The sequence below is a fragment of the Pan paniscus genome, chromosome 5, assembly GCF_029289425.2.
Source record: "Pan paniscus chromosome 5, NHGRI_mPanPan1-v2.0_pri, whole genome shotgun sequence".
In the NCBI taxonomy this organism is placed as follows: domain Eukaryota; kingdom Metazoa; phylum Chordata; class Mammalia; order Primates; family Hominidae; genus Pan; species Pan paniscus.
In genome coordinates this window covers 93,116,998-93,139,293 of record NC_073254.2, presented here as the reverse complement: position 1 = coordinate 93,139,293, position 22,296 = coordinate 93,116,998, and the positions used below count along the sequence as shown (strand labels likewise).

Sequence of the window (22,296 nt, the reverse complement as noted above, 5' to 3'; positions counted from 1 at the left end):
GGCTAACACGGTGAAACCCCGTCTCTACTAAAAATACAAAAAAACAGCCGGGCGTCGTGGTGGGTGCCTGTAGTCCCAGCTACTTGGGAGGCTGAGGCAGGAGAATGGCGTGAACCCGGGAGGCGGAGCTTGCAGTGAGCCGAGATCGCGCCAGTGCACTCCAGCCTGGGCGACAGAGCGAGACTCTGTCTCAAAAAAAAAAAAAAAACCATAGCGGAAACACTTGTTTTGTCTGTGGAGGAATAATAACGTCCTCACATTTGGGGCAATAGAAGAAATTATAAAGGAGAGAGCTGGCAGCTTTGATCATGAAGACAGAACATGTTGCTACCCACAATAACTAAATCACAATGCCAAAAATTCTTCATTAGGGAAGAATTCCAAAATATAAAAAAGGCTTAATATCCACAATGTATAAGGAACTTATCTGAATGAATCACAATCCAAAATATATATGTACAAATAAGTCAGTCAGGAAAGACTAGCAAAAAATGACTGAAAATTATTCAGCCTTACTAGAAATTTAAAAATTGTAAATTAAAAGCATGAACTTGTACCGATTTAATTTGCAAAAGAATAATAACTAATAAAAATTGAGATGAATTTGGTACACTTTGACATTGCTGGTGACAATATAAATTGGATTAAATTTTTATGACAATAAAATAATGTATAATCAGCAATCTTTTTATTTTTATTTTTGATTTTTAAACTTTTAAGTTCAGGGGTACATGAGAAGGTTTATTATATCGGTAAACTCAGGTTTGTTGTACAGATTATTTAATCACTCAGGAACTATCCAACAGTTACTTTTTCTGATCCTCTCTCTCCTCCCACCATCCACCCTCAAGTAGGCCTCAGTGTGTGTTGTTCCCCTCTTTGTGTCCATGTGTTCTCCTCATTTAGCTCCCACTTAAAAGTGAGAACATGTGGTATTTGGTTTTTTGTTCCTGTGTTAGTTTGGTGAGGATAATGGCCTCCAGCTCCATTCGTGTTCCTGCAAAGGACATGATCTCATTCTGTTTTATGACTGCATAGTATCCATGGTGTGTATGTACCACATTTTCTTTATCAAATCTGTCACTGATGGGCACTTAGATTGAGTCTATGTCTTTGCTATATAATCAGCAATCTTACAATTTTATACAAGGTAAGTTTCCTTTGTAAAATAAGTTCAAAAAGAATAGAAATGTAGCTTAATGCAATAATGTTTATCACCTACTATAGAAAAATAGTTATATAAGTTTCAATGCCCTAAAGTAGAAAACTGCAAATTATAGTAAATTATAGCATTTGATCATGCAGGTGTACTACACAGCTCTGAAAAAGGCAATTATGAATAGTATGTAATAACATGAAAATATTTAAAAATGTGCAATGAAATTAAAATATGAAACTACTTATGTTGATTATAACTATGTACAATAGTATGTGAAAAGAAAAGTAGCTAGAAGAGAATATGTAAAAATAAAATTAGCTGTACTAGTGCATGAGATTATAAATTATTTATACTTCATTTAAAGTTTCCTAAGGAATTTAAGAATTTTTCCATCACAAAAATAATGTGTACTTTTTGATATGAAGTATTTGAAAAATAGGAAAACAGAATGAAGAAAAAAAATCTTCCAGGCCGGGTGCGGTGGCTCATGTCTGTAATCCTAGCACTTTGGGAGGCCGAGGCGCGCGGATCCCTGAGGTCAGGAGTTCGAGACCAGCCTGGCCAACATGGTGAAACCCCGTCTCTACTAAAAAGACAAAAATTAGCCAGGCGTGGTGGTGGGCGCCTGTAGTCCCAGCTACTCGGGAGGCCGAGGCAGGAGAATCGTTCGAACCCGGGAGGCGGAGGTTGCGTGAGCCGAGATCGCGCCATTGCACCCCAGCCTGGCGACAGAGGGAGACTCCGTCTCCACAAAAAAAAAAAAAAAAAAAAAAAAAAAAAAAAAAAAAAAAAAAAAAAAAAAAAAAATCTTCCAAAGTTCCAGGACTTAAAGGCAACCATGCCCACTCAACGCTGGGGCCGGCGCCGCCGCCGCCGCCGTGCTCGCCCGGACGTTCCCTTCCCGCCGCCCCGCCCCCTCCCCCGCACCAGGAGCAACCTGTAGCGGGAGGGCGAGCGCGGCGGCAGCACCCGCACTGGCTCCAGCGCGGGTTCCGGCGGCGTCCTGGAAGAGGAGGTCCGGACACTATCAGCGGCCTCCCCATGGACATTAAACCCAGAGAACCCTACTTGATCTTCCGGCCGTTCAAGGGGTATGAAGAGTCCCTACTCAAGCTCACCGCGAGACAGCCTGTTTTGTGATCTTTGACAGCGGGGCAGGAGCAGAAGCGGCCAAAAATGCGCTGAACGATATTCGCTTAGATCCCGAAAACCCACAGATCATGAGGCTAGAGTTTGCCAAAGCCAACACCAAGATGGCCAAGAGCAAGCTAATGGCAACTCCAAATCCCACCAACATGCACCCCACCTAGGAGCACACTTACTTCATCGCTCGGGACCCCTATGACCTGATGGGGGCTGCTCTGATGCCTGCATGCCCAGAGGCCTGGGCCCTTATCCTTTGTACACCACAGAGCTGACCCCAGCCATCACCCCTGCTGCGTTCACCTACCCAGCTGCCACTACCGTTGCCGCCGCCCTCCATGCCAGGTGCGCTGGTTCCCTTTGACACCACCCAGCAAGGATGGAAGTATCGTCAGTTCTGTTAGTTCTTCAGTCTGGTCACCGGGGAGTTGGTTCTGGGAATCTGTGGTGGTGCCGGGACAGGCGCCCTGAGCTCCCACCGCCCCCGCCCCCGGGCGGCCTGTGCAGAGCTGCCGCTGTCCCCCAGAAATTGTGAATCCTAAGCCTGACACAGTGGACTCCTTCCTGTTTCCCCTTCCTCCTCTTCCTCAGCCCTTTTCTGCACACTCAAGCCTTTCTCCAACGCCTCCCAGGAGGATTTGGGGACCTCCTCGCTGAGGCGCTCAGATCCAGCTCGGAGGATCACTTGGACCCTGCAAGGCCTGACCTCCCACCCAACTTTGCTTCGGTAGCTCCCGCTCGAGGAAACGAGGCGTTTAATTTTGCATGTTTCCTGGCACGAATGAAGACGCTTACGCTTGTGTATATGTGAGTGTACAGTTTGTTTTCACGCTGTCACCATAGCAACAGGTCCTGGCCCCCGGTGGTTCATCCTGCCTGGCCTCTCTCTGCTCGCCTCGCCCCTGCACCCACCACGCTTCAGGGAGGCCCGAGCCCCCAGCCCCGTGGCCCCATACGCTTCCAGACTCAGCGCCTGCCTCCACCCAACAGATAGATGGCGTTTGCCTTTTCCTTTCAAATTGGGCTTCTCTGCTCCTATCTTCTCGGATGCGCCAACAGTCATAGGAATGCCCTCTCTGCCGTACTGTTCACCTCTCCACAGTCACTCTGCCTGCCGCTGCTCCTCATTCTTTCCAAACCTTGAAATCAACCAAAACGTGAAAAGTATTTTTGTACTCTGTAAAAAAATATTTATGCATCGCATAAAAAAGGCAACCATTATTGTGATATGTTACTTACAGTGAAAGTGTGAGGGCTAGAAGTTCATAATTCATTTTTGTTTTTGTTTTTGTTTTCGTTTTTTTTGAATGGAGTCTCATTCTGTTGCCCAGCTGGAGTGCAATGGTGTGATCTCGGCTCACGCCAACCTCTGCCTCCCGGGTTCAAGCTATTCTCCTGCCTCAGCCTCCAGAGTAGCTGGGACTACAGGTGCGCACCACCACGCCTGGCTATTTTTAGTAGAGATGGGGTTTCACCATGTTGCCCAGACGGGTCTCGATCTCCTGACCTCAGGTGATCTGCGTGCCTTAGCCTCCCACAGTGCTGGGATTACAGGCATGAGTCACTGCGCCCAACCTCACAATTCATTTTTATTTTAGGAATTTAAATAAAGTATGTGATGATTCTATTTCATTATGCTATGGGGAACACATATTAAAATGGCTACTATTAATGGTGGTGATAACTAATTTATTACATCCCGTAATGAATTATAATTTACTTTCCAAGGGTTCCTTCTTTCTGCTGCTGGTTGTATTTAAATTACTCACCCCCTGCCACCCTCTGCTATCGTTTCTCAAAACCTTAAATATCATCCTAGATTTAGAGTTACCATTTTAGACATGTGCTAGTCCAAAGACAATTCCTTTAATCCAACTAGAGTTTAGAGTAACTGCTTGGGCCCTGATGCAGTAGCACAATTTCATTTCACTAAGTCCTTGGCTAGGGACTTTTCTTCCTGTTCCATGTTAGATGCTGCTAAGTAACCAAGAGACAAACTAGGTCCTCAAGGCATGAATAAGGAACCCAGAAAAATACTCTGGATAATGTATTTTTTACTCTAGATGTTTTTCCTTTCAAATAGTTTTTATTTTCACTTTGTCTTTCTCTCATTATAATAGTAATACATGTGCATTGTAGAAACCTTGAAAATTTGAATTTTAAATTAAATCACAAAGAAAGAAAAAAAATTCACCTGTGGTTTTAACACTCTAAGACAAATCCTATCAAGTTTTGGTATATTCCCTTCCAATCTCTTCCTGTACATCAATTGATGTTTAATGTCAAAGTCGATTTCTCATCATAGATGGAAACTTAAACATCTCTGGTTGCCTTGGGAAGGAAGTTGGTTCTGATGGCCCAGAAGCTCCCATTCAGCCTCATCTTATAATGGCCTTTCCATCCCATTCTCCAGCCACACCAAATTCCAACTGCTTTTCTAGGTGCTGTTCAAGCGTCATCATCATTGGACATTCTCCCAAGGGGTATCGTCTACACACCCTCATCCATCCTCGTTGCTTTTCTTATTTGTTTGGCTGGTAATTTCTAGGTGCTGAATTTGTGGTGGGCAGATTATAATATGCATGGGGCACCAACAATAGCAAGGGACACTCACAATGTGGAGAACATCAGAATAATCAGAACACACCATTTTAATTTCAGCCTACATGTAACTTTTGTGGCACTTTGAAAACCATAACTTTATTTTGCAGTCTAGCAATTTCTTTTATTTTGAGAGGTCCTAAGCACAGAGGATGAAGTGTGCAGGGTGGCGTGATGGAGTTTAGAGCCTCAGGCTTAGCTCTGGAATGACAAGCCTTTCAAGAGTCTACCACCTCTGAAGGAAGACTGATGCAGTCCTTCCTTTACTATGTATGCCTATGTCTTCTCAGTTATTACACTGTATTATATTTCATTGTTTACAAGCCCCTTTCCTTGTTAGACAGTGAGCTCCATGAGGGCAGGACCATGCCTTATCATTCATGGGATTTGGGCCTTATTATTTTCTGTTGTACTATGGTTAATTTTTTTGTTTTGTTTTTGTGATCATTCATGACTAGGTATACTTCAAAATCCTACTGTGAAAAAAACCCAAAATTTCCACATAATGTTTACTTTTTATAAACATTTTAAATAGAATCTTCCCCTATTAGCCCATGAAAATATTTAAGCGGCAAAAGAAGTTTAAAGTAAAAGAATGAGTAACTTTTATAGTAGAACTTGGGAAATATTTGTTGAATAAATGTAGTATGCTGCATGTTTATTTTTAGGTGGAAATGCAATCTGTAAGCCCACTTTAAATTCTTGGATCTATATATTTATAATTAGTAAATAATAGAAGAATGTTCACATTGGTACAAAAGGAAGAGGGATCTCTCTCTCTCACTGTATCATCCATATTAATATAAAAAAGAAGGCAATCCAGACTTAGTTTTTCTCTTCAGGAACAATGTAACACTAATGGAAATCTAAATACTTTACAGCAAGATAGCATTACTTCACATGTCACTTTTGGATATTTCACACCTATCACCTTTTCCAAACTGACATTTATCCCAATACTTTATATTGCTGGTACTGTAGCAACAAATTGTAAAATCTCAATCATGTGACCATTGTTTACTCAATTCTGAATCTTAGGAGATTTGGAGTAATAGCTTACAAGTGAGTTTTTTAAAATTAAGAGTTAGAAAATCATCTCACTGAGTTCCCATAGAAATAAAAGATAATGCTATAATAACAATTTTGATGCATCTGTGAACACACTCTCATTACATTTTTTCTAGGCTGTAGAAATGATACAATATTTGAAAAAAATTCTGAAAATTAGTTTTTATTGAAAAAAAAAAGCCTCTAGGTATCCATATCTGCAGCACATATTGGTTTCAAAGTTAAATATCCTTTTGAGCTTTTAAAGCAATATTCTAGTTAAAGAGCTAATTTTAATATTTTGAACAGGTAATTGCATTTTCCATGCATTTTTGCCAAAGTAGATGCAATTTGGAGAGCAAACTTATTTTTTTTTTTTTTTAGTGGAATTGAAGATTACAGATTGATACAGATTGCATAACTTAGCGCTGGGATTACTTGTTATTTTTATTATTTTTAATTTTACTTATTTAGTATTATGACATTCTTGACATAAAAATTTGGGACCTAGAATAAATAATCCTAGTACTCAAAACAGAAATGAAGGACACATTCAAATGCAGTATTAGAGGAAGTGTAGCTTACCTTTTTTTTTTCTAAAGAGATAGACTTAGAGCTTCCTATGAATACCACATTCTGAAAAAATGTCCTCATATGTCTTCAAAACTCTCTCAGCTCTATGGGAGGCTTTCATAGCAAAGAGAAAATATGACTAGCCTTTGACTGAACTTGATTACTTTTTGTTGGCCTGGACTAACTGACTTTTTTGGCTTTCATCCACAATAAGGATTATAGTTTATGCTGTGATTCAGCACACACACATACAAAGATGCACACATACACATATAATTAAGACAGAAGTTCCTTTCTGGGTTAAGATGGTAGATTGAACATATACAGCTAATCTTGCTCATTTTGAAAAACCCACTAAAACTATAGTGATGAAATACTTTAAAAAAAGACATAAACCCATAAAAGAAGAGAAAAGGAAAGGAGATGACAACAACATAATTTTGGAAGTGGGAAAGCAGATGGACAAGTTAGGTAACTGACTAGCTGACACCAGAGAGAAAACCCTATGCCAACACTGAGAAAAGCTAAGAACAACAAGATTTACACTTTGGAAAACTCAAAAGGCTCAGGAATTGGCAACATTAGGCACTTCTTGATCCAAGCATAAAGAGGGGATAACTAAGATAAGGAAGGTTGCGTGCAATCTCTCCCAGACTCCTGGGCATATGGTCCTCTCCTATTCCAGCAGAAGATAGAAATCTTTAGATGAGAGTTCACCCCTTCATCCAAAGATACATCCAACACAGTCAAAGGACAGGTATTAAACCAAAAGCTGGGGTATTAAGTGATCATACACAGATTGAATGTTGAGGATCCACCACAACCTGCTCATTATCGTAATAATGGGAGTAAGACCTTTTCCCTCTAGGAGTTTGAGTAGCTACTCTCTGGGGAATCTGATCAGTGCAAGAAAAAAGAGCTAAAGATACTGTTGCCAGGAATTCCCCCAAAAGTGGTTGACTCAGGTCAACCTATGGTGAAGATCAAAGTTAATCAGCTCTAATACACTCAGAAACTCCAGTCACCCTTATAGTCTCCAACATTTTATTATGAGAAAACATTCAATTTACTATGTATCTAAGGAAATCTTCCAGTACAAAAATGGAGCTCAAAAGCAACTAGAAGGTAACAGAAACTAAGGAAATGAAAATTTCAAAACATTGTCATTAATATCTTCACAGATATAAGGCAAAATACTCTATCCATGCAACAAAAATAGGACACTAAAATAAAAGAACCCTTAGTCAAAAACAACAAAAACAAAGGACCTTAGAAATGATAGCAGAAATGAAAATCTTAGTAAGAGGTTTGGATGATAATATTAGCTAAAACTCCTAGAAAGTAGGACAAAAAGACAAAGAGGTAGAAAATGAAAGAGGAAGGATAAGAAAATCGGGGCTAGTATGCAAGTCCAACTTTCAAATAACAGATTTTCGTATCTTTATTATGAGAAATATCTTCATATTTTCTCTCTTCTTTCAGAGAAAATGAAGGGAGAAAAAAAAAACCCAATAAGATATTCTAGAATGGATACGAACTATTTCCAGACATACAAGATCTTAAAAATTTTGCCTTCCAGACACTCTTCTCAGGAATGTATGATAGGATGTACTTCATCAAAATGGCAAAGTAAACCAAGAGAGTGGGAGACACAGCCACAGAACAGGGTGACACAGAGAGACGCAACAGGAGTCAGCAGGGTGACAGGGAAGGAAAATTCCCGTGTAAAAGCAGTGTGTCAGGTGGAGAGGGAAATTGGTCCAGATAGGACTAGTGTGAATTGAGGGACAGACACATTGACAGCTGTCATCATCATGCCTTCTGTCATCATGTCATCTTTTTATGTAAAAAAAATTGGATTTTTACTGTCTGAAATAATGGAGTGAATCAAGAAAGACAAAAACACGAGATCCTGAAAGCTGAGAATCCAATCTAGAAGAAAATAAAAGGGAATTCAAAAGATAATGGCTGTGCAGTAGGCTTAGAGAGCAGCCAGCTCGGTAAAAGGAGAATGGAGGTTTCCAGAATGTGTTCTCAAAGAAAAGTCACAATGGGACTGATTGGTTACCTGACGCAATTTACCTTGTGGAAAATATTACTGAGAGATTATTGAAGATGTGGGAAGAATTATGAAAACAGCAACAATGAACAAGGTATTTATTTACTGCAGGAAAAGCAAAAGGTAAGAAACAACCATAGTGCAGTGTAATATGTATACATAATGTAGATGCTGAATTTTGACTTCTCAAAAAACTATAGTGACTTACACTGAAAGGTTGGGAGGGTCTGCAGAAGGAAGAGTGAAAAAAGAGTGAAATCTTCATTTACCAGAATAGAAAGTAAACAGTATTCAAAATGAATTAATCAGAAGTTAGCAGTACACTCATATTATTGGAAAAATATGGAGATATGTAAATATCAAGAGGAATAGCTAAAATAAATAGAAAATGGCTGCTCCTGGAAAGGTGGTCTAGGGATAGAGTGGGAGAGTTGAGGAAGAAAATCATTATATTCTGTAACAAAGGGCTTATATCATTTGACTTTTATTATTTTAAATTGAACTTTCAATTTTGAGGTAATTGTAGATTCACATGTAATTTGTAAGACATAATACAGAGATTCTGTGTACCCTCTATTCAGTTTCCTACAATGGTAACATCTTGCAAAACTATAGTGCAATATCACTGCCAGAATATTAACACTGATCCAGTCAAGATATAGACATTTCCATCACCACGAGGAGTCCTCATGTTGTCCTTTTAGAGCCACACCTCCTCCCTCCCAGCTCCCACCATGATTACTGGCAACCACTAATATGATATGCATTTCTATAATTTCAAGAATGTTACATAAATGGATACACACACACACACACACACACATATATATATACACTTCCCACACTACATTAATGTATACAGTAATACTTAATAATTAATGATATGTGATCTTTTGGGATTGGCATATTTTCACTTAACATAATTCTCACAAGATTCAGCTGCATTGTTGTGTGTATCAATACTTCATTCATCTTTACTGCTGAGTAGTATTCCATAGCATGTATGTGCCACGATATGTTTAACCTTTTGCCTATTGGTTAAACTTTTCAATAGACAAAAGGTTAAACAAATTGTGGCACATACATGCTACGGAGTATTATTCAGCTGTATTTTAAATATATATAGTACATATATAATATTATATGCAATATATTAATATATTATATGTAATATAATAATATATGTAATATATAATAAAATATATATTATATATTAATATTACTCTGGGTTGTTTCCAGTTTTGGGTCATTACAAAGAAAGCTACTACGACCATGCATATATAGGATTTATGGGAACATAACAATTTCTCTGGGCTAAATACCCAAGAATAAAATTACTTGGTCAGATAGTAACTAACTGAATAGTTTTAAGAAACTACTAAACTGTTTTCCCACCAGCAATGTGTAAGTGATCCGGCTTCTTTGCATCTCCCCCAGCATTTTGTGTCATCCCTAGTTTTTTGTTTCAGCCATTCTGGCAGGTGTGTAGTGATATCTCCTGTAGTTTTAACTGGATTTTCCCCATGGGGCTAATGATATTAAACATCTCTTCTTGCACTTGTTTGCCATGTTTATATGCTCTTTGGTGAAATGTTCTTCACGTTTTCTGCCTATTTTCTTATTCAACTGGTGTTTTTTTTTTCCCTGTGGTGTTTTGAGGGTTCTTTATATATTCTAATCAGATATGTCATTTGTAGATATTTTCTCTCAGTTTGCAGCTTGTTTTTTCATCCCCTTAGTCTCATTTGCAGAGCAAAGGTTTTTAATTCAATGAGGTCCATTCTATCAGCTTGCCTTCCTTCCTTCCTTCCTTCCTCCCTCCCTCTCTCTCTCTTTTTTTTTTTTTCGGAGTCTCCCACTGTCGCCCATGTTGGAGTACAGCGGCACAATCTCGGCTCACTGCAGCCTCCGCCTGCCAGGTTCAAACGATTCTTCTGCCTCAGCCTCCTGAGTAGCGGGGATTACAGGCAACTGCCACATCGCCCAGCTAATTTTTTGTATTTTTAGTAGAGACAGGGTTTCACCATGTTGGCCAGGCTGGTCTTGAACTCCTGACCTCGTGATTTGCCTGCCTCAGCCTCCCAAAGTGCTGGGATTACAGGCGTGAGCCACCACACCCAGCCTATCAGTTTTGTTTTTATGGGTAGTGCCTTTGTTGTCAAGCCTAAGAACATTCTGCTGATTTCTGGATCCCAAAGATCTTCTCTTACTTTTTTTCTAAAAGTTTTATGCTTTATATTTAAATCTGTGATTCATTTTGTGTTAATCTTTATTACTTGACCTTTAAAACCAGGTATACATATACCACTTTGGTAAAACCAAAAATCTTTGAGTAAAACCTAAAAGGCTCAAGAAATGACACTGGCTCTTATTACTTGTGATGCATTCTATAATATGTATTTCCTATTCTGTCCTATCCTATCCCATTTTACAACAGATATGCCCATCTCATTCCATAACTTCTCATCCCATCTTGTTTCATTTCACTAAAAGAATGCTGATCATAACCCATTCATTTGATTTCATGACACTCTACCATAGCTTGAAAAGCATGGTAGATACAATATTTTCTACCTGGTTCACATCCCTCAATTTTACTTTTCAGTATGTCTTCTTTCCTAACTTTTCTTTATCACCAGTTCTATCTCAGATGTTTAAAACAATCACCCACTGCTCTTTGACACAAAAAACAAAAAACTATTTTTCCTGAGGTTTATTACTTGCTCCCTTCTCAGTGCTTCCCTAGGAGGTGACCAGAACTGCACATAGTCTGCATTTCTACGTAACATGAGTCCTAAGAGAGCAAGGGCAGGCTCAACAGCCATTTGAAATAAATTCTGGGAAAATGAGAGGCACTGTTGTTATTTTCTCACTTAAGTTCTATGCCTTTTTACAGTCACATCAGAAATAGAACATCATCTCCTTATCTCACAAAACTATATTCTCAGTGACTTTCTGAAATACTTTTTGATCTCAACAGTCATTACAAACTTTTAGTATATGGTTGATTATACCTATGGCAGGTAAAACATACTGTGCACAGGGCCTGCAACCACAATAAACTAGGTTGCTGGGAAATTCAATCAAAATAATTATCGACCCATGTTTACCAAATATGCTAACCAGTACTTTTTTTGTGATTTGGTAAACTTGATTTTTCATTGTGTTTGTTCCCAGGCTTGCTAATTAGCAACATTCAGAAACACTAATTCACACTAATGAGGGAATCTATTCTGTAAGATACCACTGCACTTGAGTATTTCTCTTCACAATCAAAGACCCCATTTACACTGAGTAGGTAATTCATGCATCCTCAGCATCTTAAATTACATTAATTATGATATGAATGTCTCTAAGATTCTCTCTTAAAGATTGTCAATTAACCTTACTTACTGGCTAGCAGAAATGCTGGCAAAATTTCTTGGAATACTTCCTGACATTTAATTAAAAGGAATTTCTCTGTTTTGAGTGACGGTGTGAAGCACTAGAGAGTTTTCAAAAACAATTAATAAGGTCTCTACTGCTAAAATTGCTGATCATACATCTAGTAACTGCCCATAAGGTGAAAAGAAAAACACATTAAAATTTGTTTTCTTTCTTCTTTTTAATTGCATATGTTATATATACTATCTTTATTCAAATGGAAACACTAGAATATGTTTTTATATGTTCCTTAAAAATTATTGCAACTGTAAAACAGTGGAGGAGTTTCATTATCTTCTTAGAGTCACTCAAATACTCACTTATTTGAATGCCTCAAACACTTGCTTATTGCTGAACTGTGATTCAGCAATAACGATTTTAATAATGTCATACCCTTTGCCTCTGTGATGCCTCTCATTTGTGTGTGGGCTTTTTAAAACCCCCAAACAATTTTTATTAATAAAGCTTAATTGATTCCTGAATAATTAAATAGTAAACCATTTATTTGTTCACAATGTGTTCATTATTCATTCATTCAAAATAAATATTTTCCAAACTTCTATTATTTGCCATGCACTGTGCTGTCATATAGTAAACCAATGTCTCTCTCTCTCAGAGTAACTGAAGTATTTCTGACAAAGGCAGTATTTCCACTGCCTTTATCTTTAATAAAGGAAGCGGTCCCTGATACATAGTATTATTTCTGTGATTACATGAATTATTCAACATGAGGACTCTTAAAACTCACTCCAAGGAATAAAGGACTAAAGTTTGTATAAGCATATAACTTTTAACCTTCCATTTACCACAGGTAGAAATTGCCATCAAGTACTGGAAGAAGGGAAGACAAATACATGCAAATTAAGCAAGTCCAGGATTTCAATTAGTCAAAATTAATGCAGAAATCAGCATTAATTAATTAATAAATAATAACAATATATTTAATATATTGAGCACCTATTCTGTGCTGGGCATTGTACAAGAATTTTACACACATTATATCTTATTATTACTCACATAACCCTATTAGGTAGGTATCATTTCTGCTACCCTAAAGAGAGAGAGAGAACAAATTAAAGTGGCAGTGAGGTTAAGTCGTTTGTCTCATCTCACCCAACCTAGTGGGGGAACTAGGATTTAAAACAAGTTCTGTTTTACTCCAAAACCATGCACTGTGTCTGATTAATTCAATTTTCATAAGAATTTCCTTGAGAATATACTATAGTCATAGCACTATTAGTATCCCAATAGAAAACAAATACATAAAACTCACAGCCTGGTGAAAACAATTTTTTAAAACTCACATACAAAAACCAATTTTTATAGATTTTTATAGTTTCAATAGTATATCACTGAAGTGTTTGTAGCAAAAGCGAGGTAAACTCATAGACTAGAATGACTGCCTTTATTAGAACCAAACAGTGAGATAATCCTGGTAAAGCCAAGTGGTCAATCACATTCAGATCACTGGGATAGTCACTGCTCCACACCTGACATCATCTCAGATAGCCTTCTCACATGTATAATTGAACTAGTCAAACTAGATGAGATCAATGAATTGCTTTTTTTTTTTTTTTTTTTTTGAGACAGGGACTTGTTCTGTTGCCCAGGATGGAGTGCAGTGATGCGATCATGGCTCACTGCAGCCTCAACCTCCTGGGCTCAAAAGATCCCCCCATTTCTCAGCCTCCCAAGTGGCTGGGGCTATAGGCCTGTGCCACCATGCCCAGCTAATTTTTACATTTTTTGTAGAGATGGGGTTTTGCCATGTTGCCTAGGCTAGTCTCTAACTCCTGGGCTCAAGTGATCCACTGGCCTGGGCCTCCCAAAGTGTGGGGATCACAGGTGTGAGCCACTGTGACTGGTGATGAATTGCTCTTACCATTCTAAGCTAAAACAGTACTTCATCTTAGGGAGAAACATTCTGAATCAATGGCAAAATGACTGAGAGGGAGTTATGTAATCCTATCTCCACAAGGACGAGATCTGTTTCCTTTGAACCATATTCAGAGATATCTGATTGCAATCAAGGCAGCCATGTTTTATAATGACCCTACAAATTGCAGAATCACAAATCTATATTGTTAATCAAATCTGCTGGAGAATTCTAAATAGATCTTGATATGGTTTCGCTCTGTATCCCCACCCAAATCTCATGTTGAGTTGTTATTCCCAATGTTGGGGGAGGGACTGGGTGGGAGGTGAATGGATCATGGGGGTGGATTATGGTTTAAAAGTGTGGCACTTCCCCCTTCACTCTCACTCTCTCATTCTCTCTGTCTCTTTCTCTTCTGCTACCATGTAAAGACACGCTTCCTTCCCCTTCGCCCTTCTGACATGACTGTAAGTTTCTTGAGGCACCCCAGGTGTGCTTCCTGTACAGGTTGTGGAACTGTGAGTCAATTAAACTTTTCTTTATAAATCACCCAGTCTCAGGTAGTTCTTTATAGCAGTGTGCGAAAAAACTAATACAGATCTGGTAAATTTTCCCCCAACTTTCAACTCTTATTCAGCTAGCAGTAATAGTGCCAGGAAATGCCAACATGTTAACCCCAAAATCATCTGGACTAACTTGTCTAGAGATGGTAACATAAGCATTGTTTTAAAAAAATGGAAATTACTGTTGCATACCTTAATTGACATGTGAAGGTACAGGGAGAGAATATTTGTAGTGTATGCAATGATAAAGGGAATAAATTGAGCAGACTTGCCATATTTATTGAAAAAGAAGACAATAAATCATTTCACTAGCAGTTAACATACAGCTGGTTTATACTGTTTCATTAGCAGCATGAATTATATGAAAGAAAACATGCTAAGCAGCAAGCATGGTAGAACATAAAAAGCTTTGAACTTAGACCTAAGTGCAACTTCAAACCCCAGTTTTGGCATTTAGACTGAATTATGTGGGCAAGTTATTTACATTTTCTGAGTCTCAATTTCTTTATCTGCAAAATGGCTATGTGTGTATTAAATGAGCCAATTCATAGAAAATGTCTAGCCAATGCCTCGATACATGAGGTGCTAACAATGCTATTTTCCTTTTCTTTCTTAGGCTCTGTGAGTGAAGGATACTACAGGGAGAAATAAAAAAGTCAATTAGACACTGACACTGTCTTCATAGAACCAACAGGATGTTGAAAATACTAAAAGCAAATAAGCTTTAAATGGCTGGGATGGCAGATTGCAATACTGGCCACGACACTTGCAGCTTCTCACATGAAGAGGTGGAATCTCTTTCTCTGTCTCTTGCATGTGGGCTGTCCTTGCCATTTGCTTTGACCAACAGGACATAGTGGACATTATACTGTGATAGGTTGAGCCTGAACTTCAAGAGGCCTTTCAGATATCAATGTACTGCTCTTGGGAACCCACCACCACCATGTGAACCAGCCCAGCCTGCTGGAGGATGAGAGACCACATGAGCAAAGAGCAGTAATCCTAACTGAGACCACCTTAGTCCAGTCAGCACCAGCCAACACAGCAGCTGAACACAGGGCATGAGTCAGTTCACTTAAGACCAGAAGAACTGCCTAACAGAATTGTGGGCTAAACAAATGGTTGCTGTTTTAAGCCACTAAATCTGAGGGAGAGGGGTTAGCTATGCAACAGATAACATAAAGAGATATAGGGTCATGACATTTTTCAATCAAAACACAAAATTATGGGAACAATAGTTTCAAAAGAGTTTTGGGAATGATTAGTCATCAATTCCAATAGAACGATGTGGCATAACAATTGCTACTGCATTGATTAATGAAAGACGCAAATCTCAGGGTTTCATGTGCAAATGATTCTCTTGGTAGCTGGAGGTAGAGAGATTAATTTTTCCCAGGTAATGTTATTCTGAGGTTTCTATGCTTTTGGAGTTCAGAAATTGTTGTTATGCATTATACATGGCAAAAGAAGAAAAAGATGGCAAGGGAAGAAAAGCCGAACAAAATTAGATGTTGAAAATAAAATACCTGTAAAAGCAATTTGGGACAATGTCAGGGAGTTTTATACTGCAGGTAGCAAAAAGCAAAGCCTGGGTAACTCATCTCTTTCCCATGTCAGTCATCCATTGCAGAAAAAGGATCCTGGCCTTTACTTAACCTTGTTTCCCCCCTTCTTCACCAAGTAGAGCACACCATGAAAGCGATTAAATATAATTTTAAAATTGTGTCATATTGGTTTCTGTTTATGCAGCAGACAACTAAGTGTGACTTTGAAGGAAATAATTTGAGATATATGAAGGAAAAATCACCATGCAGCTGAAAAGTGCTTCTCTTAAATATGGGCTAAATTCTGTGATTTGTGTAATGGTTAACTTTGTGCTTATTTTGTGCGAATTTTGGACGTCACCCACAGGTTATTTCTGAAAACTGTGAAGTCTGAAGAATAAGGAAGATGCCTTTTGTTCCCCTCAGTGCCAATCAATACTGTAACTGAGGTGGGCTGGGGTGGTAAAACTTACAGACAAACAGTAAGTTCTTTGGGGTGACAGTTGTCACGCCTCCTCCCTGCCTTCTAAATGCCCAGAAACATGCTAGCTCTGAGTAGCAGCCCTCAAATACCTTCTGATTTGAATTGAAATCCAGTGGAGGGCTTATTCAAGTTCTAAGAATGAGCCGCTATGGAGCACACACATAAACCTCACAATGGTGGGTGGGACACACCTGATACACTTCTTAGGACAGAAAGGACTATGGCTGACAGTGAAAGTGGAAAAGAAACAGTGGGAGGAATGAGAGGCAAGAAGCAGCGGGTAGCACTTTTCTCTGTATCAAAGAGATGTGAGACTAGGGTAAGGACAGAAAACTCACTCCTGGCATTCCTCAGCCAATCCTTGCTTTCCTCTTCTATTTCTTAGTATAGAATTGCTAGTGAGGATACGAGTTAATGGCTAAGGAAGATACTTTGCATTGGTCCAGAAGAGCAGATTATAAAAACTCAGATTTGGAAGAAAATTTCTTAGAGGTTTTCTGGTTTGATCTCCTTAAGCTTCCAGAAATTCCTGACTGTTGATCATCCAACTTTGATTTGAATGCTTCCAATTATGGAATCCACTCAATTGCTGTGGAGTCTCTAAGTGCTAAGCTGCCATTATATTGAACTAAATATTGGTATCACACACCTTTTAGTTCTGCTTCTGCCCTTTATTTATTTTCGAGATGGAGTCTTGCTCTTGTCGCCCAGGCTGGAGTGCAAGGGTGCAATCTCGGCTCACTGCAACCTCCTCTTCCTGGATTCAAGTGATTCTCCTGCCTCAGCCTCCTGAGTACCTGGGATTACAGGTGCCTGCCACCACGCCTGGCTAATTTTTGTATTTTTAGTAGAGACAGGGTTTCACCATGTTGACCAGGCTGGTCTCGAACTCCTGACCTCAGGTGATCCATCCCCCTCAGCCTCCCAAAGTGCTGGGATTACAGGCATGAACCATGAACCATCACACCTGGCCTCCTCATTTTATTTAACTTGTTGCTGCAGTAATCACATACTCAATATTTTGTTAATATTCCTTTTGAGAGTCTGCACTAAGAGTGGAATATAATTGCATAGCTATAGGTTGAGGCCAGGATTTTTTTTTTTTTTTTTTGAGATATAATACAAAGGATACTGGACATAAAATGGTTAGACCAGAAGTTATAAACCCATGTCGTTAAAGGCAGGTAGGTAACGGAGAGGTCGAAAGGAATGGGGAATTGGTGGTTTGGGTTGCTGGAAAGACAATAGGGACTGGTTGAAATCTGCAATTTAAAAGACATAATCTATCTGAAGGCATTTGTGGTAGCCAGACTCTAACATGGTCCCCAGTGGCCCTCATCTCCTGGTATTACCCCCCTGTATAGTCCCTGCCTACACTGTTCAGGGTTGGTCTTTGTGACCACTTACACATGAAGGAAGCGATGGCATAACACTTCTGAGCTTATGTCGTAAAAGACTGCAGCTTCTCTCTGCGTACTCTCTCAGCTCTCTCTGGCGGAAGCCAGCTGCATGTCATATGGACATTCAGGCAACCTAGGGTGTGAATAATGTGGCAAGGAAATAAAAGGCCTGCTAGCAAATGCTCAGTTGAGCTTGGTAATGGGTCCCCTCCCAGCATCTCCAGCCAAGAGCTTGACTGCAACCTCATATGAGATTTTGAGCCATAACCATTCAGCTAAACTGCTTCTGGATACCTGACCATAGAAACTGTGAGATTATAAGTATGTGTTATTTCAAACCACTAAATTGAGGGTAATTTGCTATGTAACAATAGATAACTAATACAGCATTCAGATTCATTTTAAAGTATCAATGTGGACATGCACACACACTTTGCTGATGAAACAAAATATAGGGCTCCAGTTTATAACCCTGGGTTTCTCAATGAAACCTGGATCTACAGAGGCCAAAAGGTATGGTTAAGGCAGCACTCGAAGGTCATTTGGCAGCTCAGTTTCTGCTGGAAGGGAGGAGATGAAATCCATTCAGAACTCAAGCAGGAAGCTATTTTATCCACCAACAGAAACAGAATATAATTTTCCTTATCACTGTAGAGTAACAACAAACCATGGGGCAGAACCTAGAGAAATCTGAAAAAAATCCTGTTCTATAATACAAAGAGCACTTGGATTAGAGTAGAAAGCCAGGTGGAACTTCAGTCTTATCAAAATAGAAAAGCATTTCCCCGTCACTAAAAACTAAGAACAAGCATTTCACAAAAAGTAATGGAAGAAGCAACCTGTTATGTTCTGAATGTTTGTGTCCCCCCAGAATTTATATGTTAAATCCCTAACCCTCAAAGTGATAGTATTAAGAGGTGGGGGCTCTGGGAGATGGTTAGGCTATGAGGGCAGAGCCCTAATAAATGGGATTAGTGCCCTCATAAAGAGACCCAAGAGGAACCTCGCCCTTCCCATCACGTGGAAGTGGGCTCTCTCCAGACACAGAATCTGCCAGCACCATGATCTTGGACTTCCAGCCTCCAGAACTGTGAGAAGTAAATATTTGTTGTTTATAGGCCGCCTAGTTTATTGTATGTTTTTTATAGCAGTCCAAACAAACTAAGACACAACTCTTCTCAGAAATCCAAGAAATAACGTAGTCACTTGGGGTCTGAAACCAGAGATTGAGAGGTCACTCTCCACCCAATAGGAGAAGCAGATCTTAGGGGGACAAGAGTACATATGAAACACAGCAGAGGAGTAGGATATGTCTTTGAATGAAGATGCCTGAGGGACTGAATAAAGAACCTGGACAACTAAAGAAAAAAGACACCTATGGATCAGAATTGAGACAATTTCTTCAGGTAATGGTTTTTACCAATAAGTTAAGGAAGTACTGAAAGTGCGTTTTAGAATCCTACTGAATACCCTTTGTAGGGTTTTGCATAGAATTACTCCAACAATTATGCTGAATATAGAGTTAAATATGAAGAATAAATTTCTAGAGTTTAGATCCAGTCATTCTCAATAAATCCTTTTGTTCTTAACATTAAAGAAAACCCTCAGGTTTTGTTACAAATAGAGGATGACAGGAATGGGTGCCCTACTCAGTCAGAATCCCAGGCCAGAAATCTGCACAAACAGGTTAAGTGGAAGCCCTAATAGGATACTGCTTTAACAAGAATTATTTCTGTCAACACAATGCAGAGTCATTATCAGGCAATTTCAGAAAGTGCCAGGAAGCATCATGTGGAAAATTATAATCAAGGCCTGGCTGAAGTTGGGCCATCATTATGGAAAGTCAGGAAAAATGCTATGTGCAGCGTGGTGCTTGGCATTTTGTGGAAACACCAAAAATGTCAACTGGGGAGACTGAGAAAAACATGAGGGAGGAAGATGCCATTGGAAAATAAGCATAAAAGAGGATTAGTGTAAGATGAAAGCTCATGTGCATAAATTAGTCAAATATAAAATACTGATAGTCTGTGATTTATACTGCTTGGAAGAAAATAGGCCATTATGGATACAAGAGACTGTTAGTTCAGGATAGTTGTCAAAACCATTGCATTAAAATGCTGCCTTTTTGTCACTGTTTTCAGTGATCTTGATATTTTCAAACAAGGGTTGTGGTAGACTGGTGGGCCTAGAACCTAGGTAGAAGTTAAGAGAAGAGAGGAAGGGGATGAACTAACTATCTTTAAGAAGACTTGAGGGTTCTGGCACCCCACATGGTGTATTTCTACTTTTTTGCTATTTTTAGGTGAGACTGGGTTAGTTATTAACTTCAGAAGGAAGAAGGAGTCACCAAGAGAAACAGCTTGAGGAGCGAGGTGTCAGGAAGCTGCTGAGGAGGTGGAGAGGAAGGGAACTGTACCAGTTTTCCCTTAGTGGTGGTGGTGATAGAACATTTATGGGCTGACTGTATGTGAGGAAGGATTATATGATTGAAATACTAATTTATTTATTTTTGCTAGTTGTTCCTTTACCCACTTTGCCTTTCATTTGAAATTCAAGGAGACAGTCTAGTCTATGCTTGTTGTTTCATGGAAATGATGTGATGAGAGAAAAGTGAAAAAAATTATAAATCTGGCTTTTATGTTTTTGAAAGCCCGGACATTTAGAGGAACAGAAATGACATATAGACAGAATATTTGAGAGAAAGCACCATGTTTAAGGACATGCTGACTCCTTACCCTCACCCCAAAGTGGAAGAGGTTTCTTGGCTATATCAAATATTATACTATGGAAAGTTGCTTTCCCCAAATCCAATCCCCAAACCTAAATCCTTAAATTTATCCAGCTACTTCCCCCCACACTTGATCATGTGCTTTAGGGGAGTCTGGCCGAGATCCAGCTGCTGGGTCCTGACTGGTGACAGCCAATGATGGCGGTCCCATCCTCCATGCTGGTGATTGTTTTAGGCATGAGGATTCTGCAAAATAAGATGTGAATGGACAGTTCTCCTCACTTTTAAGAAGAGATACAAACATAAGATGGCCTCTTTCTGCCTCTGAAAGTGTTGCATCTATAGAAGATATTGCAACTGCTGTAGCCATTTTGCTTCCAGCCTGAGGAGGAGGCAGGCAGACAGATGGAAAAAGTCAAAAGAAGACTCAGAGAATCAGAGAAATGAAGCCAGAGCCCTGAGGCTCTGTGGAGAGCTGTCTTATCTCTGAGCCTCTTTCTATGTGGTATTATAAATTACATTATAGTTTAAGGTAGTTGAATCTGCTTCTTTTGTGACCTGCTGCTAAATGCATCCTAATTGGTACACTGGCTGAGAGGAGAAAGGAACATGAAGGGTAGTGAAGAGAGAGGAATTACCATCAGTGCCTGGAACAAAGGAACTAGCCTTGAGGGACCCCCACAATCGGAAGATATTCTGCATCTTCATCTCACCCAGATCCCACCCTGGTGAACCCTAAACATCTCCTGAACCCAGGCTGTGCCAGTTTTTCCCATAAACACCTGATGAGGATGTACCTTCCATGGCAGCTAACATGAGCACTGAGGATTGCTCAGCAGGAATGGTAATTTCTCCTTAAGCAGAAACAATGTTAGACTTGTTAAAACATGCATGGTTATACATGTATGTGAGACAGGTTTTCAAATCTATTGCCACTTCTGGAACGAACATGCTAATTACTACAGAACGTTGGGTTTAGCTAATATCAAGCACTGTAAGGTGGAGCTCCCTAAAGCTATGTCCTTCTCCTTCACTGTCCAGGTTATTGTACTCTTTGATTGCAATTCTGTAAGGCACTCCCAAATGCAGTGGGGTTCAGCAAGTGTAGGACTCCTTCGTAGCAAACTAGTCACCAGAAATCCGAAGATTTTCTCCTAGCTCTACCTTAGTATCATTCTTGTGGATTTTGGCTGCTTGCTCCATTTCTCGCTTGCAATCTGCCACCTTCCACTTGCTTGTCTGTTGGCAACACCTGTGCATCTTCTGACACTATCTTTTGCATCTTGAAACAGGCCTCAGATGACCCTACCATTGGCCTCCCTCCAGGGAAAATAGACACAGACCAGTATGGCTGTTATCCTGAGTCTCTTCCCAGATACTTGATCAAAACAGAGAACGGTCATTGAAAGGCCATTTCCCCAATTTGCCTAATCTTCTAGCTCTGGCTGCCTTGAGATGATGTAGTTGAGAGGTTTGGCAGCTGAGGCTGGGAGAAAGATGAGATAGTGGCATGGTCATGGTCAAGTGGCTTACATGGGAAGGGGAATCTGACCGATTGAAGTTGGAAGAGCAGCGGCAAGAAGAGGGTGGTGGGGGTTGGGGGAGGGGAAGAAATGAAAGATTCTTAAAGGGAAATTGATATAATATCTAGGAGAACATCTTAGAATACGTTTGTAGGAGGACCGTGAAACTCAAT

The 22,296-nt window shown here is 39.6% G+C and overlaps 1 protein-coding gene and 1 pseudogene across 2 annotated transcripts in view; one reads left to right on the top strand and one right to left on the bottom strand.

The window, feature by feature from the left end:
• Positions 1–22,296, bottom strand: part of KCNQ5 (potassium voltage-gated channel subfamily Q member 5) — a 576,742-nt gene that overhangs the window by 38,541 nt on the left and 515,905 nt on the right. The window lies entirely within an intron of this gene.
• On the top strand, positions 1,998–8,781 carry LOC129398016 (RNA-binding protein with multiple splicing 2-like; annotated as a pseudogene).